The following is a 24,350-nucleotide window of genomic DNA, read 5'->3' as shown; positions in this document are numbered from 1 at the left end:
CACTTTTAAATACACTTTACGATATGTTCAGAATTTATCACTTTTTTTAATGAAAATTTACAAAAGTTGCAGCTTGTATCCACCTGTGAACACACAAGATAAAATCTACTATCTCTTTTTATTCTGCATCTGGAGTGCTGTGAAAAGAAACACTTTATTATTTACCATCACCTCTACCTGTACCGTTTTTAGGATGTGGTCGTTATTGCGATCGTATATTTAAATCTGCCGCTGCTGCAGACTGCTCGATCGCGGCGCAGTTCCGCACCGCCAGCGATATCCAAAAAAATACTGAAATTTCTTAAATAAAATGGGTAATGTCCGGTGCGAACTTTGCAGTAATGGTGACAAACAGATTTTGCTAGATAAATATATTTTAACGGAAACAATTAAAATCTTTACACACCTTTTACAATCCCAGCTGCAAATGGCGTCGATCATCGACTTATAACAAATGAAGACTACTTAAGAGCGTAATGCAACGTCACAGGTTCCTCTCCCATTCAGTCCGTGCAGAAGACAAGCGATTCTACACTCCTGGAAATGGAAAAAAGAACACATTGACACCGGTGTGTCAGACCCACCATACTTGCTCCGGACACTGCGAGAGGGCTGTACAAGCAATGATCACACGCACGTCACAGCGGACACACCAGGAACCGCGGTGTTGGCCGTCGAATGGCGCTAGCTGCGCAGCATTTGTGCACCGCCGCCGTCAGTGTCAGCCAGTTTGCCGTGGCATACGGAGCTCCATCGCAGTCTTTAACACTGGTAGCATGCCGCGACAGCGTGGACGTGAACCGTATGTGATGTTGACGGACTTTGAGCGAGGGCGTATAGTGGGCATGCGGGAGGCCGGGTGGACGTACCGCCGAATTGCTCAACACGTGGGGCGTGAGGTCTCCACAGTACATCGATGTTGTCGCCAGTGGTCGGCGGAAGGTGCACGTGCCCGTCGACCTGGAACCGGACCGCAGCGACGCACGGATGCACGCCAAGACCGTAGGATCCTACGCAGTGCCGTAGGGGACCGCACCGCCACTTCCCAGCAAATTAGGGACACTGTTGCTCCTGGGGTATCGGCAAGGACCATTCGCAACCGTCTCCATGAAGCTGGGCTACGGTCCCGCACACCGTTAGGCCGTCTTCCGCTCACGCCCCAACATCGTGCAGCCCGCCTCCAGTGGTGTCGCGACAGGCGTGAATGGAGGGACGAATGGAGACGTGTCGTCTTCAGCGATGAGAGTCGCTTCTGCCTTGGTGCCAACGATGGTCGTATGCGTGTTTGGCGCCGTGCAGGTGAGCGCCACAATCAGGACTGCATACAATCGAGGGACACAGGGCCAACACCCGGCATCATGGTGTGGGGAGCGATCTCCTACACTGGCCGTACACCACTGGTGATCGTCGAGGGGACACTGAATAGTGCACGGTACATCCAAACCGTCATCGAACCCATCGTTCTACCGTTCCTAGACCGGCAAGGGAACTTGCTGTTCCAACAGGACAATGCACGTCCGCATGTATCCCGTGCCACCCAACGTGCTCTAGAAGGTGTAAGTCAACTACCCTGGCCAGCAAGATCTCCGGATCTGTCCCCCATTGAGCATGTTTGGGACTGGATGAAGCGTCGTCTCACGCGGTCTGCACGTCCAGCACGAACGCTGGTCCAACTGAGGCGCCAGGTGGAAATGGCATGGCAAGCCGTTCCACAGGACTACATCCAGCATCTCTACGATCGTCTCCATGGGAGAATAGCAGCCTGCATTGCTGCGAAAGGTGGATATACACTGTACTAGTGCCGACATTGTGCATGCTCTGTTGCCTGTGTCTATGTGCCTGTGGTTCTGTCAGTGTGATCATGTGATGTATCTGACCCCAGGAATGTGTCAATAAAGTTTCCCCTTCCTGGGACAATGAATTCACGGTGTTCTTATTTCAATTTCCAGGAGTGTATTACAATATACCTTAACTAATTCTTGTACAGGCTTTGTCATTTTTAATTACGTATCGTTTCTTCTGTGGCGGGTTTTCACATCCTCCGCCACAAATAGTATTTCACACTCTTTGAATAATCATTTATAATAGCAAAATTCATAATTATCTTTTTCCTCACAAATTTAAGTGTCCTTTTGAAATTCAGTTAACAGAAATACATATAAATTATTTGTTACAGTGAGCATTATACATCGAAACGTTCTTTTAACTTTCACTTTGGATGCGTGCTGCCAGAGAACGTTACAACACGCGCGCGCTGAATTGACGTTTTATTTACAGGCTTCAAACCGGAAAAAAAATACTTTGATCAAAAAAAATTTCCAAGCATGTTTAGTAAGATTGTAGGGACATACAGCTAAAAGGGAAAGCATCAGGAGGTCGTAGATCAGACGACGAAAATCCAATGTGGATCTGCGAAAGTCGCTCTGCAAGCACCGTTGAACCGTTAGGAAAATCACAGGGAGCTTCACGCACAGCCGTCACGTGCAGAACAGAAAACGAAAGGAATCGCGTAGCTGCCGCAAACAATGTGATGAGGGACTGAGTGGTGTGGTTTGTTTAGAAACATATTGGACAAGGAACTTTCTGTAATGTGCTTCTTTGTAATATTATGTAGCTTTAGCAACTTCGACAACAAAGAATATGCAAAAATTTAAATCACAGTAGCAAACAGAGAGAAATAACTGGGAACAGGCGTGCCACTATGTGCAAATAGCAGCGTTGGGAACCTGAAGGCTTTGGGTGCTTCAACTCGACTGGCCAGAGTGACCGATCGGTTCTAGGCGCTACAGTCTGGAACCGCGCGACCGCTACGGTCGCAGGTTCGAATCCTGCCTCGGGCATGGATGTGTGTGATGTCCTTGGGTTAGTTAGGTTTAAGTAGTTCTAAGTTCTAGGGGACTGATGACCTCAGAAGTTAAGTTCCGCAGTGCTCAGAGCCATTTGAATCATTTTTTGCTTCAACTCAACTGCCGGGGAAGGCAGACCACGGCGGCCATGTTGCGGCCGTGAAACCGTCCAACAAATTCTATCAGAGATTTCTCTTTGTGATTTCTCGATCTGTTCCCTTCTTTTCACGTTGTGGTATTGATCAGTTCATTTTGAAATTTTCGAATCGTATGTTATCAGTTTGTTCATTTGTATCTTCTAGAGGCAAGTTTTTATTTGGTGTTGGAACGTTTGAAATAGGAAGATACAAATGTCAGTGGATAGAGTATCTCTCCCAGTTCTTAACTCACGCTGCAGGCGCTCAGTGTGGGCGCTGTTTGTGACTTGGACGCGCCATTCACTGCAAATGCTACTCCCGGTTAGGGCGCCACGATATCGGCCCGTATTGGGAATCGGTTCAGTGCGTTACCTGTATGCAGGCGCGAACTATTCCGCTGCGGCAGTAACGGAGCGGATAACATGCCTGCATGTTCTGACGCATGTTCCCCCTTGTGGTGTGCCCTCCAACTACGCCACGGCGTGTGTTACGAACCGAAACTTGGCAAGATACTCTATCCACTGGTATGAGACTGTTTCTGCAAGCCTCGTAGTTTTTACGCTGTTTCCTTCTGAAAACCCGAAGGTATGGTTCAAATGGCTCTGAGCACTATGGGACTTAACATCTGTGGTCATTAGTCCCCTAGAACTTAGAACTACTTAAACCTAACTAACCTAAGGACATCACACACATCCATGCCCGAGGCAGGATTCGAACCTGCGACCGTAGCAGTCGCGCGGTTCCGGACTGAGCGCCTAGAACCGCTAGACCACCGCGGCCGGCCCGGAGGTATGAATAATACAGTGTATTAGCCATGGAAAAACTTCTTTCACAATGCTATCCTTTAAGAACACAGCTCTTTGTAAAAAGTCAGTAGAAAGATGGGCTTGCGATTAATTATGTGCAAGACCTTTTAGTGAATGACCGAAAAATCTGTATTCACAGTGTACAATATCAATTTTTTGTTTCATGAAAAGTCAAACGATGATGGGTTCCTTCATTTGATTCTAAAATATCCGACGCACTTGGTGCATCTCAAATTGTTGCAGAATCCGAGAAACTGAAGTAGCTGCTTGCAGTTGGCTACAATAAACTAGTACAATGGAGTTGCGGTGATTATTTCTGAATGTTGTGGACAAGGTGGAAATCTGATTCAGTACTATTCGAATCGCTTGCACGGAGAAACATTAATTTTAATAGTTAACCGGGAACCCATAAATTACATTTAGCAGCAAATTTATTACTTCAAACACTGTCTGCAGTACTAGTTATTGAGAATCACGGCCTTTTGTCTAACGTTGTTCTTAACACAGATCACTATGCAAGTGTCTGAAGGTCTTGTCAGGAGCTGCAGGGATGAAGTTATGCAAAGGGAGTGTTTTAGAAATAAGAGAAGGTTTCTAAATCATAGCTGTTTATTCTCTCAGTAGGAAATACAACTGAGCGCGCCGAGAGCAGAATGACACACCACTAGGCACCCTATGTGGTTAGTAGTAGTAGTAGTAGTTGTAGCTTTATTCATCCATAGATCACTTCTTACAAAGTTATAGTACATGTCAAAGTATTTACAACTTTAGACCAATTTAAAATAAGCTAATTCGCATACACATACATTTACAGACTTCTAATTAGAGACAATCATTAGATTTACTCATGGTATACAATACTTTTTTACAAATAACTTATTAAATGATGTAATCCCGTACTGTTCACTCGTATATCACTATCAGTCACTGCACACACTATACACAAACTGTTTCGTAACACTTCACTCACCACACGCACACACACACACACACACACCACACACCACACACCACACACACCACACACACACACACACACACACACACACACACACACACACACACACTCACTCTGGGCCATTTTCCGTACCACAACTTCCCATTTGCTATCCTGAAAAACTGAGTCAGCATCCCTCAGTTCAGAAAGAGGAAGAGGTGTTAGTGTTGTGCTATGCATAGCTTGGGTGTGAGTATTTATAGAAAAGGAAAAAGGAGGGAGAAGAAACATAGTGTCAAGGTGTTATGGGGTATGTTGGATGTTTTATAATCATTATTATTATTATTATTTATATGTATAACATTTTTTACCAAATCCCTGCTTTGTTTCATCTAAGTAATTCTTCAATATATAAATTGTATTGCATAACAGGTACATTTTAGTTACCTTTTTAAGTAAGTGCATTTTTGCAATTTCTTTAATCTCTTTTGGTAATTTATTGTACCGTTCTATCCCTTGGTAGAAAATGCTGTTTTGAGTTTTATATTTATTTTTCTTGGTAATGTAAGTTGAGTCTATCTTTTGTTACATGGTCATGGACAGAGCTGAATGTGCAGTAATTACCAATGTCATTTTTGACGTGTACAACTGACTGGTAAATGTATTCACATGGAGCAGTTAAAATCCGCATTGTTTTGAACAGATCTTTGCAATGAGCTCGACTTCTATTTTTGATGGCTCTCTTCTGGAGTTTGAAAATTGTTTTCATGTTTTGTGCAATTTTCTCCAAAAACAGAATGCCATAGCTAAGAACTGAGTGTACATATGAATAGTATGTAACTAAAAGACACTGCATGTTACACACTGATGATGTTGTAGTAAGATGTTGTTTCGTGTTGCAAGGAATCCGAAAGTATTGAGGAGGGAGAGAAGAGCATGCACGTCATGACCATATCCAGAGAGAGAGGGAGTCCTTAGTTGGTCTGACGATCTCTCACGCTCGTTATTGGCTGTTCTAATAGTGGTGCGTAGGGGCTTGCGGTTAGCGTTGCAAAACGTCGCGTTTGTTTGCTCTGTTAATTAGGAGACACACCCTTTTAAGATCAAAAATGATTTGCAGTGCACAAACTGATTAACTAACGCAATGAAATGTTAGGCTTTAGCTGGGATCCTGAAATGGAGAATGCGTAATACTGAAAATAAAATTAATTAAAGGTGTCAACCGAAACAAATTTTAAATGAATATGTTAATTTATTCAAATAAAACACAAACATGGAACGAATCTGACCATATGACAATACTAAGTTAACATTACAAAACTCCACCATAAGGTTTGCGACAAGTGAACCTGATGCTTCCCAGAGTTACTTGGAAGGTTTGAGAACGTGACCTATAGACGCAACTGACGTTCCGAAATGAGACGCGAGATTCTAACCAAACGAACACAGTGATTGTCTTATTGATTGTTAGACTGAAAGCCGCATGCACTGGTGGATGTGGGACAGATAACGGCAATGATGTGACTAAATTTAGATCAAAGATAGTCCTAAGTCGACAGTGATGCTAATAATGCGCACCGTAAATTATCGGCATGAGACGAGAAATGTGTTGACGTCGTAACTGGCTCTCTGAAGTACAGTACGGGGGTCATGCTCCTACGTACACTGGTACATTGGACCCACTTTCGGCTGCTCGAACCGAGTCTGCATGCCACAGAGTTCCGCTCAGTGCCAACACCTGTGTCGAATTTTCCATTTTCTGTCTGAATCGAACAGCCCACTATTTCCCTCCCACGAACCACGACATGACTACCAATTGTTGTTTAAGAATGCTCAGTCTGTCAATGGCGTAATTTCTTTTACCACAAAAATCCCACCAAGAAACAAGCGACGTGATAATACTCCAATGACGTTTCTATCCAACCCTATTTTCCAAAAAACTTCTCCCTGGAATTTTTACCAAATGCAGTATTTCACACCATGCAGCTATCTTCACACATACAACCCAAAAAAAATAAGAAAAACCTGTGCTCGAGTCTAGGCTCTTATTTCGTGTATCACATACTACTTTTGGAAAGCCACTATTCCGAACAGGGCAGAACGCCGTCTTCCACTAGTAGAAGTTCTTTCACTTGGCACTGCTCAGCCGCTAAGATGGGGCGTAAATAAACTGTAGCACCAATCATCCGGCTACTTGCCCGGTGACGTAGTTCTCAGACTGACAACACGTCATGCTAATTGCCGTGTTCTCTGCAAATGCCAGAATCCCTGCTGGCTCCTCAAGTCTACTTTTTCTTTATGATGGAACTACTGTATGCCAAGCTCGATGATGTGTTCTTTTGGTGTGTGAACCACATGTAGGAATAGTTTATAATTTACTGTTGGCCTCTTGTTTTGCACTACGCAGCGTACGTGTTGCCTGCAGGGTTTGGCACCATATTTTATAAAATGGCTTTGATCACTTGGTGAGAATTCCAGCGTGACGTGTCATTCCTAATGCTATATTTACATTTGCCCTGTGTGTGAAACGCCTGGAAGTGTAGTCCTCGATAGTTTATCCGGTGCTTAGTAATGTCAGCTGTACATTGTGATCTGAGTTGCACAATATGATTGGAATTCTGTATCTGGTTTCTGTAATTGCGGTTGCAGCATTCGTGTAGTGATTTCAGTCATGTGCAACGAAATCGGCACATTATTAGATCCTATGCAGTATGCTCCTGGAAGCGGTAGTCTTTTTGTATTCTTTATCTCCTCTGTCACATTGTTTGCTAACTTGTTTTGAACTGTGAAAATATTGGCTAACCTCGTTCGTGGTCACTAGCACCAGGCTAGAGTACAAGTTGTTTCCTTCGGCAGGCGTCAACAAGATGTTGTCATCAGCAGGGTTAGTAGTGAGTTTGGATGGCGTATGTGAGTCTGGTCTACCACATATCACGCGTTCGAACTGGTTATGCCTCCTTTGTAGGGTGTTTCAAAAATGACCGGTATATTTGAAACGGCAATAAAAACTAATCGAGCAGCGATAGAAACACACCGTTTGTTGCAATATGCTTGGGACAACAGTACATTTTCAGGCGGACAAACTTTCGAAATTACAGTAGTTACAATTTTCAACAACAGATGGCACTGCAAGTGATGTGAAAGATATAGAAGACAACGCAGTCTGTGGGTGCGCCACTCTGTGCGTCGTCTTTCTGCTGTAAGCGTGTGCTGTTCACAACGTGCAAGTGTGCTGTAGACAACATGGTTTATTCCTTAGAACAGAGGATTTTTCCGGTGTTGGAATTCCACCGCCTAGAACACAGTGTTGTTGCAACAAGACGAAGTTTTCAACGGAGGTTTAATGTAACCAAAGGACCGAAAAGCGATACAATAAAGGATCTGTTTGAAAAATTTCAACGGACTGGGAACGTGACGGATGAACGTGCTGGAAAGGTAGGGCGACCGCGTACGGCAACCACAGAGGGCAACGCGCAGCTAGTGCAGCAGGTGATCCAACAGCGGCCGCAGGTTTCCGTTCGCCGTGTTGCAGCTGCGGTCCAAATGACGCCAACGTCCACGTATCGTCTCATGCGTCAGAGTTTACACCTCTATCCATACAAAATTCAAACGCGGCAACCCCTCACCGCCGCTACCATTGCTGCACAAGAGACATTCGCTAACGATATAGTGCACAGGATTGATGACGGCGATATGCATGTGGGCAGCATTTGGTTTACTGACGAAGCTTATTTTTACCTGGACGGCTTCGTCAATAAACAGAACTGGCGCATATGGGGAACCGAAAAGCCCCATGTTGCAGTCCCATCGTCCCTGCATCCTCAAAAAGTACTGATCTGGGCCGCCACTTCTTCCAAAGGAATCATTGGCCCATTTTTCAGATCTGAAACGATTGCCGCATCACGCTATCTGTACATTCTTCGTGAATTTGTGGCGGTACAAACTGCCTTAGACGACACTGCGAACACCTCGTGGTTTATGCAAGATGGTGCCCGGCCACATCGCACAGCCGACGTCTTTAATTTCCTGAATGAATATTTCGATGATCGTGTGATTGCTTTGGTCTATCCGAAACATACAGGAGGCGGCGTGGATTGGCCTCCCTATTCGCCAGACATGAACCCCTGTGACTTCTTTCTGTGGGGACACTTGAAAGACCAGGTGTACCGCCAGAATCCAGAAACAATTGAACAGCTGAAGCAGTACATCTCATCTGCATGTGAAGCCATTCCGCCAGACACGTTGTCAAAGGTTTCTGGGAATTTCATTCAGAGACTACGCCATATTATTGCTACGCATGGTGGATATGTGGAAAATATCGTACTATAGAGTTTCCCAGACCGCAGCGCCATCTGTTATTGAAAATTGTAACTACTGTAATTTCGAAAGTTTGTCTGCCTGAAAATGTACTGTTGTCCCAAGCATATTGCAACAAACGGTGTATTTCTATCGCTGCTCGTTTAGTTTTTATTGCCGTTTCAAATATACCGGTCATTTTTGAAACACCCTGTAAGTGGTTTCACTACAAAGTGCGATTGGTGACTAGGCACACACGTGTCGTTTGTATTTTGGTAATCCAATTACATCACAGATTAGTGGCTTATAGTATGTCTGTCTGATGATTTTTGAGACCCTTGTAGCATCTGCTTGAAATATGATTCTGTATCTTAGTGATTTGAAACGAGTAATGGGGTTTGCCGATGAGAAAATGCGTTTCGCATGTCACTCAAGACGAGTGACCAGAAAGTCTTGTGCGTGTACTACGTGGAATCTTGAGCAACTAAATTAAGACCGGAGGTACTACCGTGTGTTAGATGATTGTTGCTTGATGTCACATCTGTGGCAGCCATGTTCCATAGACTATTAAATTTAACTATTTGCGTTTTATTAGCTTGTCATGAGCTTGTTGATTATTTTTTTGGCGAGCTTAGCTGCGTCGTTGCCTCGAATTGCTCTGTGTTTGCTACTGGTACTCTCGCCATGATTTTGATGTTACTTCTGTGTTGAACACATTTCCATCGATGTATGTTAAGTCGGCGATGTGAACTGATCAGTGTGTGGCTTAGGGATTTCCGTTGTGTGCTTTAACTGGCTCTAAGGAACGAGGTCCCTGTTGCTTTTGTTTTGTGAAGACTTATTACACGTTTTCATACTGTTATTTTACGGAAAAGTACTTATTGACCTTGTGTGTGCAATGGCACAAAATGGTTACTGCTGAATAGTTGCTTTTCCGAACAGCATCTCATATGAACGAACCAGTTGCATCTTCACTTGTGGTCACTCATACTTTAGGTACTTGAGCTGCGCACAGCTCTGTTTAAAAAGAACAGCTCGATTTAGTCATAGGGCATCCATTCCCCACAGCTAACTCTTTCAGATAATGTAGCGATGATCCTGCAGTCAATTACTCTCTGTACTGGATAGGACTGCGAGTTAATAAAATACACAGAAATACAAACTAATAATTTAATGAATACGTTATTAACAAGGGTTTTATTCTTACGTCTGTGATTGATCTAGACGACAGAGAATTATGTTACAACTGTTTATTTAAGAAAGAACATTTCAAATAAACAGTAAGTGATCCTACGTTATTCAGTTAAAGTACAGCCATAAAATACATTTTTCAAATGCAGGAAAGTTACGTTGGGAGCGTTACTAGAATGGTAGCGAAATTCCAATTCAATAATCATTGGTGTTACGTGAAAACTAAGACATTTCGTAATCACAATACACGGAATATTCACCAACTCAAAACAGTTCAGAGTTCAACCTGATGATTTACAAATTATCACATTTGATACAACGAATAGTAACTCATACTATGTGTATCCTCAGTTCTGTGATAAAAGCGGAATAATTTAAGAGTTCTATTCTGGAACACATTTAGACCACTCGAAATATAAAGACCCTTCAGAAGTTAAGGTATGGTAGTGTTTGCTCACCGCCCAGAATCACACACACGCGTTACCTCAGGCAGGTCTGCGTGCTTCAAGTACTCTACATAAAGTGTCCAGAATCGATCCCTTGAGCTTTTCGCTCAAAAAGTCGCAGTCTCCACTTGACTCCCATAGTGTTCTCTGCTTTTCCATTGGCTAAAGGATGTCCCCCCCCCCAGAAAGACATCGTTCTTACGTTCTACAAACATCATTCGATTCATCATGGCCACTTTCAGGAATAACTAATGTATAAAAACAATAATAAATAAATAACTGTTATAAATATTTGGTCACACTCAGATCATTGACAATAATCAAAAATAAAGGTTTGTTGATAAAAAAAAAGCTACTACTCTTGTACAGGCGTTCTCACATTAAATGACAAACATTTATCATTAACTTTTGATTAAACAATTATTTATGTCCTCTTGACGGTCTTCTTAGCTCTCTTCTCAATTTCATTTCACTATACGCATGTGATTGACAACTTTTTCATTCGCACATTTTTATAGCACTTGAAATCAACATTTTAATAAAGTTACTGACAAAATAGTAAGCAGTTCATTAAATAAGTATACAAGTATGACAAAATATGTGGTAATGATGATGTGTTCATTTTCTGTGTAAATGTGAATGACTATTTTGGTTCTTGCCGCGCTCAACGGCGTGATTATCAGTGCCTGTACATATTCCCAATCTTTTCACTGTCCAGTCTCGCCAGTTCCCTAAATGATGATGAGGACAACACAAACATCCAGTTCCCGGGTGGAGAAAAATCCCCAACCTGATTGGGAATCAAACCTGGGACCCCATGATCCACAGGCAGCAACGCTAACCACAAGACCACGAGCTGTGGACGTAAAAGTGGAGAATACAGTTTTCTGACAAGCATTTGCATAATGAAAAAGATAAAAAAGAAGTAATTAATCAAGAAATAAAGTAGATACAGATACATAGCTTACAGAGATTATGGCTGTACTGCAGTGAGATATGGTCCGTTGCAATTTCATGTTGCGATTAAATGTTATTAATTCAGAGGTTCGTCGTGTAAATGTTTCTTGTAACACCTCGGTTCAGTTTACAGTGATAAAAGCTATGGAAAGAATAATTTAAAATTAAGAATAGAATTTTTAGAGGGGAAAATGGTGTAGAATCAGAGTTCGGTAATTGCAGATCAAAATTATAGCATATCAGTAAGTAGTGTAACGTCTAAATACAGCAAAGCCACGGAAGCTCCGTCATGGAGAAGGCAGTGACGTTAAACTCTTGTGATGAAAAATCTATAAAAAGGCCTGATCGTCATTATTGCCGCCTTTTTTTCCTTGAATGTTTCGTTAAAGGGTGGGGAACCCGTGTCAGTCAGCGAGACAATTATTAGATTGGACTTTATCGTGTTAAGATTCACGATAAACTGTTAGAATATTGCGGAGATTAAAAGTGATGTAGTGTACGATATCGGACTGTTGGTAGCAACGGAGTATTAAGGGGTGCTAGATTGGAACTTTACGGTCATATAGACGACAGAAATTCCAATTATCTGCTGATACGAGTGAATTCAGAGGTACCGGTATCCAGATATTAACGTGTGGACTTTTGAAAGTGTCGTGTGCCGTTAGTTGCGAATCTGGAAGTAGAGCGCGTGCATACCGGAATTTGCGAGCTATTTAGATTCCTCCAGGCTAGTAACCTTTTAAATAGACCATCATCCATCACCATCTTAATCCTTGAATATAGAGTGAAATACAAGAGTGTTCCACTTATTTCATTTACCTAGTACTAATCAGTGAAGGTTTTACGGAACCAAAGCTATTCAGCAGTAAGTCAGCACCATCTAGCGGAAAGCGTAGGCATTAACTAACACGCTGACTGAAGTGAACGTGTACGTGATTTACGGACTGCTTAATATGAACTTTTGTGACTCTTTGACGTCCCCACTCCCTCCCAAAGGTGGCGCAGACTGTCTTAATCATAAAAGGGGAGAGTTTTAGCTGGGAAAATTACTAAATAAAAGCGATATTTACAAGACTCGCAGTAATAGCAAAACACAAGGCCCGCACCTCATCGGAGAGTCGTCGCTGTCACGTCGGGAAGTACAGAAAACCTACCGACGATACGTATCTACGAGCAGACGTCAACGTGGAGTACCTAAAAAGGGATCCACAAGAGAGTTGGGGATGCTTCATTCTTCAGTGTGAAATATCAACTTCTGTAGTTTTAAAGATGTTGAAATATTGTAGTGCCATTTTTCTGAGATCGCACATACATTCAGATTTGCATTAACATTTGTTTGTGAGCTGTTGCCGAATTTCAAAGAGCTGTAGCTTAGCCATCGTTAAGATTGTCTGAGACTCTGGCATTTCTTGGACCATCTCCTGCTTAAAGGCCATGTGAACAAGTCTTCAAAATCCCGTATTTTGGATTTACCCCATTTCCGGCCACACACTCCTTGTATCTTTACCTGCACTCGCTCAGGACGACATGTGACATCCTCATCCCGCCGTCTCGCACCCAGCCCAGCAAGCAAATTAGCAAATTCATCTCCCCTCAGTACCATCCCTAGGTGGGTAAGTAACCCTCCAACATATTCATAACATTACAAGTTATGTTAAGAACAATGGATATGTCTTTGTTGTCGTGATTGTTCTCATTTCTGCGTGGGCCTTTAGAGCACTCACCTGCGAAGTTCCTCAGCGAGAACTGTTATCATTCTGTAATAATATATTACTATAGAGCTCTTGTTACTACTGAGTCTCTTGTCATATGTTAGGATTTACTGTTAATCAGGCTAGTGCCTGTTCAGTTACTTGATGTGGCTAACGCCTATTCAGTTATTTGATCGTGCTAGTGCCCTTTTATTTATGAGAGGATATAAAATGTAGACTGGCAATGCCAAGGAAAGCGTTTCTGAAGAAGAAAAATTTGTTAACACCGAGTATAGATTTAAATGTCAGAAAGTCGTTTCTGAAAGTATTTGTATGGAGTGTAGCCATGTATGGAAGTGAAACGTGGACGATAAATAGTTTAGACAAGAAGAGAATAGAAGCTTTCGAAATGTGGTGCTACAGAAGAATGCTGAAGATCAGATGGGTAGATCACATAACTAATGAGGAGATATTGAATAGAATTGGGGAGAAGAGGAGCTTGTGGCTCAACTTGACTAGAAGAAGGAATCGGTTGGTAGGACATGTTCTGAGACATCGAGGGATCACCAATTTAGTATTGGAGGGCAGCGTGGAAGGTAAAAATCGTAGAAGGAGACCAAGAGATGAATACACTAAGCAGGTTCAGAAGGATGTAGGTTGCAGTAGGTACAGGGAGATGAAGAAGCTTGCACAGGACTGAGTAGTATGGAGAGGTGCATCAAAACAGTTTCAAAACTGAAGACCACAGCAACAACTCCCCCATATAAACTAAAAACGTAGTTCAAGCTACGGCTAATACTGATTGACTTATATTTTATCATAAGTGCATACTGAGATATCGTTAAGTGACATTAAGCGCGCTAAAATTAATAACTGAGCGCTCTAACTTAAGTAACTGTGGGTGTAATTTAGAGACTAGTCACTATTGTGTCTACCAGCACCTAGTAATTTTTATTACCAACTAGGCACATGGAAAAGTCTTAAGAATGTAACTTCTTGACTGGGATTGCTAGTTTTTGAATCATTGTGATGTTGCTATCACGTATGTTTATTGAATGCCACTCTAGGTTTTAGAACAATGCTCAACTACATGTTTGGTGTGATTTTAGGTGTCGTCAGCCAGTTGATGTGAGCTCTAGTTGCTTAGCCATATCTGCGTTTCATAGTAAGAGTGGTTCCGTGTTCCTTTCATCCTGCACTCTCAGCAGTTGAGGTGTTGCGACGGGCGCCGCTCTGTTTTTTTCCCTTCTTGTTTTACTGTTTTACAGTAACTGCTACATTTCCCAATAGTGTAGTAGTAGACCACTGTCGAATTTATTTATGTCTATGCTACACCTAGTGTCGACTCCAAAAGTCTCTGCAGTTCGATACAATCTTCTAGCACTACTTCTTCTCATAGATAACTGGATGCGACTGTTGCATGTATTATGAATTAAAAAATTGTCCTTTCCTTACATGAATCAAAGTATAAACCACGACAGCTTCATTGCTTACACCATTCAACCCCCTCTCTTGCTTAGAGTTCAATTCTGTGTTTCGCCTACGACAGATTGTACGTTCAGGACATCCAAAAAGATCTTACCATTTCCCACCTCAGACTGACAGGTTTTGACTTGAAAGTGCCCCCCCCCCCCCGCCCCCACCACCGCCACCACCACCACCACCACCACCACCAGTGAGCTATTGTAGATAGCAACTGGCGGATGAGTATTATTTATAAATCCGACGGCCGGGGTGGCAGAGCGGTTCTAGGCGCTACAGACTGGAACCGTGCGACCGCTACGGTCGCAGGTTCGAATCCTGCCTCGGGCGTGGATGTGTGTGATCTCCTTAGGTTAGTTAGGTTTAAGTAGTTCTGAGTTCTAGGGGACTAATGACCTTAGCAGTTAAGTCCCATAGTGCTCAGAGCTATTTGAACCATTTATAAATCCGTCACTCCACACATAACTATTTAGCCATCAAAGAAATGTTGCTGCTCGCCAATAACAGGTCGAAGCTTGTTGATTGACCTCGATGTTAATGTAGGAGTTGAAACTCTGCGAAGATGAGACTCGTTCACATGGAGTGGCAGCAACTCTGCTATAATCTGACAGATTCTATCTCGGCATCCCTGTCTTGGGCAGCCGCAGCAGCTCAGTGCATCAGCAGCCATTGTGTTTGGCAATGCTATGCCAAAATTAACAGCTTAAGAGTCATCGCACAGCGTGGTGAACATATGTGGTTTGAAGGATGTGGTATCCTTTACAGTGGACAGACTGAGTAAATCGCGAGTCCACGTTAGACCAGTTTTTGGCGATGTTGTAAAGTGTGTATTAGAATCGGATGTTCATGATTATGATGATGACGATGATGATGATGATGATGACCTTAGGTAGCTACAGAACTGCTTGTATCGGAAGTTCAATGCAATATACTATACCTACCCCACTACGTTTGAATACAATGTATGCAGACTCTTAAGCATTAAAAAAGCAATTATTCACGAAATATTGTCGCATGGAGAGTGGAAGTGATATAGAACGAAAAAGAAGACTGAGTATGTTCTAAATCTGTAATATGATTGACCAGCGTTGTCACAATGACAGCGTATTGTGTATAAGAGAGGAAGCTGTAATAAACCGTTACTCCTTTACAATTTGCAACATGTGTTTGAGTCTACCGTACTTATTATCATTGTATTTCACTACAAATGTGACTTAAAAGAGCTGAATACTGTAGTGTGTAGTCTTTCATAGAAATCAAGCATCCTGCCGTGACCGTAACGATCTTGCATTTTACATGTCAGTTGATGATATTATTCGGCAATCGAATTGCAGTTGTAGAGGTAAAAATAAATCATGCTAGCGCATCATAGGCTAGTGTGCTACTGACTGCTTCAAGACCACTTAGCAAACGTGATGTCGATTCCAAGTTTCACATGTTTCTATGCACATAGTTATCGTATTTTCTAGTTTTAGATATTGCTTGCAATTAATCGCCGATTTCTCACGGTTTGTTCTCTGTTGCACCAGCTATTATCGACATACACTTCACTGGCCGAAGGCACAGAAACGAGAACTTTCGTGGAATTTCATTCGCATCCATAGCTGCAGCACACACAGTTAACGTGCTGTCATTACAGTGAACTCTGTATACAGGGTCTGATTAAACAGTTCATTTGCACAGTCATTCCATATATTGGCTGAGTCATCTCGTTCTGCTCTTGAACTTGGTGTATCGTAGTGTGCTGTAGGTTCAGTACAAAGCCGTCTACCGTTTGTGTGAAATCCAGCCGGTCCCATGACGTCACGCCGTAGCTCTAGTGCGACAGGAGCGCGTGCGCCGGCCGCTGCTGCTGCTGCCTGGCTGCCACGCCCCCCTCAGCCTGCCGTCAAAAGTCGGAGCGGACGCCCACAGGCTGTCGCGCCGAGCCGACAAACCACCACAGGGTCTCCCCCGTCTGCTTGCCACGTAACAACGTCCTTTGTGCTGTTCTGTCACGTCTCCACATTGCTGCATTTCCTCTACACAGCTGACTGTCAAATATGCACTACCTCACTGCCGTAGCTTACGGCAGCGGTGCACAGTCATGTGATCGTCTGGTACCAAGCTTACACGACCTGCAGTGCTCCGTGGCTAGCAGTGGGCTTCTTTCAAAGGGCTGGCGGACATTTCGTCTGGCGAGCTTAGACATTGTTAATGCAGTTCTTATTGTGTTTAGTAATAACAGTTTTGTGCATTAGATTGTAACAGGACATCCTCCTCCAGCGTTATTTTTCCTCAACAGTAGTTGTTGATACCAGAATTATTTTTCGAATTTTGGACAGGTCAGTATCCTGGTACCGCGCGCCGCGAAATTTGAATCCGCGCCAGATGTCATGGACGTCGAAGACCCACAGAGGTCTCTGCACCATCGCCCCGTAAGCTGTGGTGGCGCACGCCTCCTGGCCCGCTTTTAGTGTGAGGGCGCCACAGTGGAACACGTGGTCCCAGCGGCCAATAGCGGCGCCCCCGATAGCGTACTTAAGCGCCGGCCTCTCGCTCAGCCGACCCTCTTCATCTCCTGCCCCACCAGTCTCCTGCCTCTTTGTGTACCTGCTGACGCCCCTACTCTCTTCATCCCGCTGCCTCCCCTGCTGCCCCTTGCTCTGCCCTCCTTTCCCATCCTCTCCGACTTTTCCCTCGGCAGGTCCCACCTGACAGTTTTATTCTTCGTCGTGTGTGCTCCAAGTGGGTTTTAAATGTGTTCTTCCGGAGTATTTTTAATAGTGTGGCCGACTTTTAACCTGTGCACGTGCATTCAGTGTCTTCTCTGTGTTTTAAGACTCGCCAACTGTGTTTTTAACTTTCTCGTGACCTTTTAACTGTCCCCCATGAACGTCTCCATGTCAGTTTTTTTTTACCTCTATTTCATCCCCTTACTCTGTTTTATGCTCCCCTTTTTTATCGCCTTATGTATGTAACATTTTATTCTTGTTTTAGTTGTCATGTCACTCGGCTGAAGAGCGGCGGATTGTGCCACTGCCCATATGGGGCAGGGGAATGGAATCACAATAAAGAAAAAGAAAAAAGCTCTGCCAGCCAGTCTAATCTCGCGTATGTCGGTTTACACCTCGCTTCGCGCTAGACAGCTAACTTCCTTGTTCTGTGTAGGAGTGGACGTGTTTGTTTCATTGTGACTGCGTTGTTCGGTTTGGTTGTATTCGTTCTGTCCTTCGTTGGTCGTGTCCATCCTCTCCCGTTGTGTTGCTGTCCATGGGCCTCTCCACGGGTCCCACCCCACTTTCCGTCTTTGCTACCCTGCGACCGTCCTGGTCACACTTGCAACAAGTATTATCTCAGCTGCTTTTCTGAAAACTTTTTAATATAATTTTATACACAGTATGTTATATTTCAAGCGAAAATTTATGAAAAGGAATTACTTTATTTTGGACGTTATGTTCGATAAGTACTAGTTCTGAATATACAGTTAAAACTATTTCTTTTAGAAACATTTGAAATTACGAATTATTTGGCACACTTAAAATTTCCATAATCAATCACGCAATCTAGAAATGTTTATTTCTGAATTCATTTATGAAATAATAATCGAAACTAATAGAAATTCATTTGTCAACAAAAATTATTTCCGCTGAGTGAGACAGTAGTAAGCATGCCTCTGATGTGATCGGATGTACTTTTGTATTTTCTGTGAACAATGTAATTTCCGGTTTGTTAAAAAATGTGAAAAATTAAAAGAGTGTGTGATATACTAACAAAGTATATTAACGTAACAACAAAAATTCTGCAACAGCAATCTTCAAATTTATTTAGATCAATTCAACCAGGATGACGTAAAATGTGAGATTATCAGTTCAAGAATCAGACCCCTAGACAAGAAGAAATACAGCCAAATCTACGTGAAAAGATAAGTAAACTAGAAAGTTTATTGTAATCTTCGCCCCACCTCGAATCTTCATAAAAGATGAATGTCGACAAAAGCAACAAGTAGGAAGGAGGAGGTAGATTACAAGATGCAATTGTGTCAGTGTCAGGTAAGTACCGAACAAATTTCGTGTCTCTGTGCGCGTGTCGCGGTGCTGAAATTCTCCACCTCAATTCATATACAGTTATATCGAAGCGTGACTACTCCACGTGATCACACTCTTGTCGCCAAACACGAATCGTGTCTGTTTCGGGGACGCTACCTCCGCCACGCACCGTGCCCCGGCAGGGCTACTTGAACACTGTGCCACTGTGGAAGAGGGAGGGACAGTGGGCAGCAGCCATCGTCCCCTCCCCCCCACCCCCGCCCCCCCTGTCCGTGTCACCATCGGCGCGCCTTTGCGGCCGGCTGCTGGAAACGCCCACAAGGGCCACACACACACACACACACACACACACACACACACAACAGGCCGACCTGGGGTTGCTTTGTGCGGCGTTCAGCAGCCATTCGGCGACGCTTTGGTGTCATATTTCACTCGCCTTATCAACGTGGCGGCAAAGCGCTTTCTGATGATAATGTCCATAGGCGCGTACTCTTTTCCTCGCACTTTGTGTCCCGTCTGCCCATTCCCGTCGTCCACCCCTACTACTCCTTTCCCTGCCGCTCATCCGACACCAGTAGTGGTAGAAGTTGACACCATGATGTACCTTTGTTTTCCCACCTCGGGTTCTTTCTCGCTCACAAAGTCCACTTGAGACAATAGTCTGCTGCCTAATAGACTTCTGAATCTTCCGGCTAGACTGCCTCTTTCACTTTTGATGGGACACGTATGTAATTAAAGTAACACGCTGTTTTGAGTTTTGGGACGTCTCCATCCCACATTTGTCTAGCAAGAAACTTTCGGAACTGGGTAGAAATACAATGGACCATGCGCTAAATATACAAGGTGAGACAGATGAGACAGGCCACCCCAGACATACCCAGAATGAGTAAATAAAGGGTGTCTCCAAAAGGATTTTACAACTTTGAAAATTCTTATAAATTAATTCATACCTACAGAGGTGATTGTAGTGTCAATTTGAAGGCAAATACATCAAGTTTTGTCTCGCTTAGTTCGCTAGTGCCGAATCGCACCGTAAGAAGGGCTAGCAGCAGTTGCGTTAAAGATGGTTGCCTTCAGTAGACCCGAGCGTGCTAGCTCTGTGTTGTGGTTTGAAGAATCGAAATCGGCGACAACAGTTCAGCATAATTTCCGTACCAAGTACTCTAAAGATCCTCTTAGCAGGCCCACAATTTATGAGTGGCATAAATGTTTTGTAGAAACAAGGTGCTTCGTAAGACATAGGAAATCATCAGGTCATCCAAGCACATCTGACGAAGTTGCTGAGCGAGTGAGACGACCTTTCGTCAACAGCCCTACGAAATTGACCGAGCGTATTTCTCGTTAACTGCATATCCCACGTACGACTGTTTGACGTGCGTAGAGAAACCGTTTGCATTTGAAACCGTACAGATTGACGATCGTACAAGTAATAAAAGACAGTGATAAAATTGCTCGCAAGAACTTCTGTGCGGATATATTAAATCTATTACATGAGGATGAACATATCTTGGACAAAGTCATCTTTTCTGGCGAGTCGACTTTTCACTTAACTGGCAAGGATAACACACATATCTGTAGGATTTGAAGCAGTGAAAATCCACATCAAACATTGCAGCATGTTCGTGATAGCCCTAAAGCAAGAACAAAGTGCACAGTCCCTTTTTTTCCGTCAGGGAACCATCAACGGAATAGTGTACCTAAATATGTTACAACAATTTTTGATACCACAGATCGATGACGATGACCAAGAACGAAAAGTTTACTACGTTCAAGATGGTGCACCACCCCACTACCTGGCTGACGTCTGGGATTTTCTCAGTGACGGCTTTCCAGATCAATGGATTGGCCATGATGTGCCAATTGCATGGCCCCCACATTCCGCAGACCTGACACGATTTGATTTTTTAAATGGGGATTCATCTAGGATATCGTGTTCGTACCTCCAGTGCCGGCTTCTCTAGCCGAACGTAGAGCAAGAAATTACGCCGACACAGTGCAAGTTACACCTGCGATGCTACATCGAGTTTGGGAAGAAACTGACTTCCGATGGGATGTATGCAGGATAACCAACGGAAGCCACATGCAACGTCTTTAGTTTAAGGTAAAAATCTTGATGTGTTTCCCTACAAAGTAACACTAAACCCAACTCTGTATCTTCTTTCAATAAATTTACATAAATTTTAAAAATTTTATAGTCCTTTTTGAAACACCCTGTATATAGATGTGCAGTTTTTGCTAAGTTATAGCGGACAATATCGCGAATTTCCTGACAATAGCAAGTAACTTTATCATTTGTAGTTCCCGAATTACCACAGCGACTGGTTTCCTTGGGAATGGTGGTGGGGGGGGGGGGGGGGGGGCTATGTACGTTTTCTGTGGCATCTGAAATAAGTTTTCAAGAGACCTTCAATGACATAACATGCATGGAACTTGATCTAACAGCGCCAAGACAACAGTGCAGCAAACCACTGTCTCGCCGCCAGGAAAACAGGTTCCACAAACGTCTGCCGTATTGTACCAAAACTAATCAAGCACGTAACTCAGGTACGATTCTTGTGTTTACTTGGGCGCTCGGAGCTCTTCAGGCTGTGTTCATCTGTTGCAATGATCTGATAACTTGTCCGTAAGCCTATTGAGACATTCAGTATATACGACAGGCCGAAAATTGAGTACTGTTAATGGCGAACGCAACCAGAGTATTAGAGCAGCGGTGGGGCTGTATGCTGAAGTGTATCTACATCGTCCCAAGCACCCACGATCTGTGTTTGCAAACATTATAAAAAATGTTCTAGAAGCTAGAAGTGTGGAGAAAGAAATGCGCCAAGGAAAAAGAAGACCCGCAGGTGATAGAAATGAGACTAACGGTTTAGCAGCAAGGACACACAATGAAAATGTCATTAAGAGGCATCTCGGAAGTTCGAATACTGGACATCAATCAGTGTGGAAACAACATGACGGATGTCTCTCCAATTATTCACAGGTACTGACAGACCCTCTAAATAAAACATTTACAGAGCATCGGAACGGTCGTTGAGAAAATACAGAATGGTCTACACACACTCACCAAACTTAACACTTCTATACTTTTAACTGCGGCGAAAATAAATCAAGAAGCCTGTCAGGGAATACAGACGATTACCGAAGGCATCAAATGCATTATATCACTGGCCTGTACTGCCGTTAACTACAGACGAAATTCAGCTTCTAATAACGTTTCTCCACAGTCAGTCTCTAGCGTGTAATGATGCTCACGGTCACCATTTTGACCACTTGGTACAACAGCCGTGATAATAAAGGCAACAATCGCATCAGGGTTACGTGTTTGCTTAAATGTGGTATTACAGGGCAGGCGTTTGTGGAACCTCTTCTTCTGACGGCGGAACAGTGGTTGGCGGCGCTGTTATCTTGATACTATTTGATAAAGTTCCAAACATATTACATCGCTGGAGCTCGCTTAGAAGATTCTTTCAAAGGGCACATAAGAAAGCATACGGCTCCTTTAGAGAAAAAAAAAAAAAAAAAAAAAAAAAAAAAAAAAAAAAAAAAAACCAAATCGGTGTCGTAAATTGGCGACTTTAAATGATAAAAATTACTTGCGAGCATCAGAAACTTTGTCGGAATGTCCGCTATAGCCTGGTGAAAACCGCACATCAATGTATTTGACTGTTATTGTGTTTATGATGGTCTACTTCAGCTGCTTTATCCTGTACAGAAGGCTGTGAGCCACCTAATGGGATGGTGTGTGTTTGTAGTTGGCACAGAGTGTCTGTTTCGCAAAAATCTAAAGTAAATCACTATTTACTCCCTTCCAAGAATGAAGTGAGTAACTGTGTTTTCTCATACATTATAGACATCGTATTGAAACATTACTACACTTCTCAGTAATTCTGCTAGCTTGTACATCAGTTTTACTTGGTGGGACGTATATGTCCCAGCAAACTTCACATAACATGTCAAGGCCATCTTCAAATTTAATGTTGAAAGTTTGTTTGTAACATTTCATATTTTTCATTGCCATCATGTAATAGTTCCCACAACAAAGTTCTGCCTCGAAGTCTGGCTCAAAATTTCAAGAAATTCCGATCGTATGTAAAGTATACCAGTTAAAATCCCGCCCGGTTAGCCGTGTGGTCTAACGCACGGCTTTCCGGATTGGGAAGGAGCGCCTGGTCCCCGGCACAAATCCACCCGGCGGACTTGTGTCGAGGTCCGGTGAGCTGGCCAGTATGTGGATGGATTTTAGGCAGTTTTCCATCTGCCTCGGCGAATGTGGGCTTGTTCCCCTTATTCCACCTCAGCTACACTATGTCGGCGATTGCTGCGCAAACAATTTGTCCACGTACGCGTACATCACCATTACTCTAGCACACACATATAGGGGTTACACTCGTCTGGTGTAAGACGTTCCCTGGGAGCGTCGACCGGGGTCCAAACCGCACAAAAACCCTGATAGAGTGGTTCGGTGTGGGGTGGCGGAGGGGTGAAGTGGACTGCGTTAGTCATTGTGGGGTTGTGGACCACTGTGGCTGCGGCGGAGACGGAGCCTCTCCGTCGTTTCTAGGCCCCCAGTTAACATACAATACAATACCAGTTAAAAGTCTCAGCTTGATGCAATGGTGATTTTACCGAAAGCGGTGTTAGTAAAAAAGATTTCCCGAAATTCGTTCAGCAAAGAAGATACAGTGATATTCCAGAATTGGAATCAAGAACAAATCTTAACAGGAATTATTGGTAGCCAGATACCCTCGGTGTAGCAAAGCCACACGATATTCTATAGAGGGAAGTCTTCCGGTCCACACTGTACAGCCGGACAGTGTGGCCGAGCGGTTCTAGGCGCTTCAGTCTGGAACCGCGCGACCGCTGCGGTCGCAGGTTCGAATCCTGCCTCGGGCATGGATGTGTGTGGTATCCTTAGGTTAGTTAGGTTTAAGTAGTTCTAAGTTCTAGGGGACTGATGACCTCAGATGTTGAGTCCCATAGTGCTCAGAGCCATTTGAACCATTCCACACTGTACATGAGTTAGCTACCTTTCGGAATATGGTCATGGAATGGCTACACTGTTGGAAGCCACATACAACCGCTCGGTAGGTGGAAAGTGTGTACATAGAGATTGGAAAGTTGCACAGGTCAGGTCAATATACCAGAAAGGCAACTGATGTAAATTGCTGAATGACATGCTGCCTGGTAACATTAATGTGATCACCCTGAAGAACTATTATTTCCAGTGTTGTCCGCTGCGAGACATGCAGGAAGAAAGTCAGTTGGGTTCTGGAAGGTACCTACAGGGATCTGGAACCATGTCGACTGCAGTTCCGTGGCCAGCTGTCATAAGTTTCTTGGTTAAGGAAAAAATGGAAATGAGTGTTTGGCATCGTTGACCCGGAGGCCCCCTGCAGGGCAGGTCCGACCGCCTTGGTGCAGGTCTTATTACATTCGACGCCACATTGGGCGACCTGCGGGCCGGATGGGGATGAAATGATGGTGAAGACAACACAACACCCAGTCCCTGAGCGGAGAAAATTTCCGACCCAGC

The sequence above is a fragment of the Schistocerca serialis genome, chromosome 6 (genome assembly GCF_023864345.2).
Source record: "Schistocerca serialis cubense isolate TAMUIC-IGC-003099 chromosome 6, iqSchSeri2.2, whole genome shotgun sequence".
Taxonomy (NCBI): Eukaryota; Metazoa; Arthropoda; class Insecta; order Orthoptera; family Acrididae; genus Schistocerca; species Schistocerca serialis.
The sequence above is the reverse complement of the archived record's forward strand: the minus strand, read 5'-3'. Positions refer to the sequence as shown.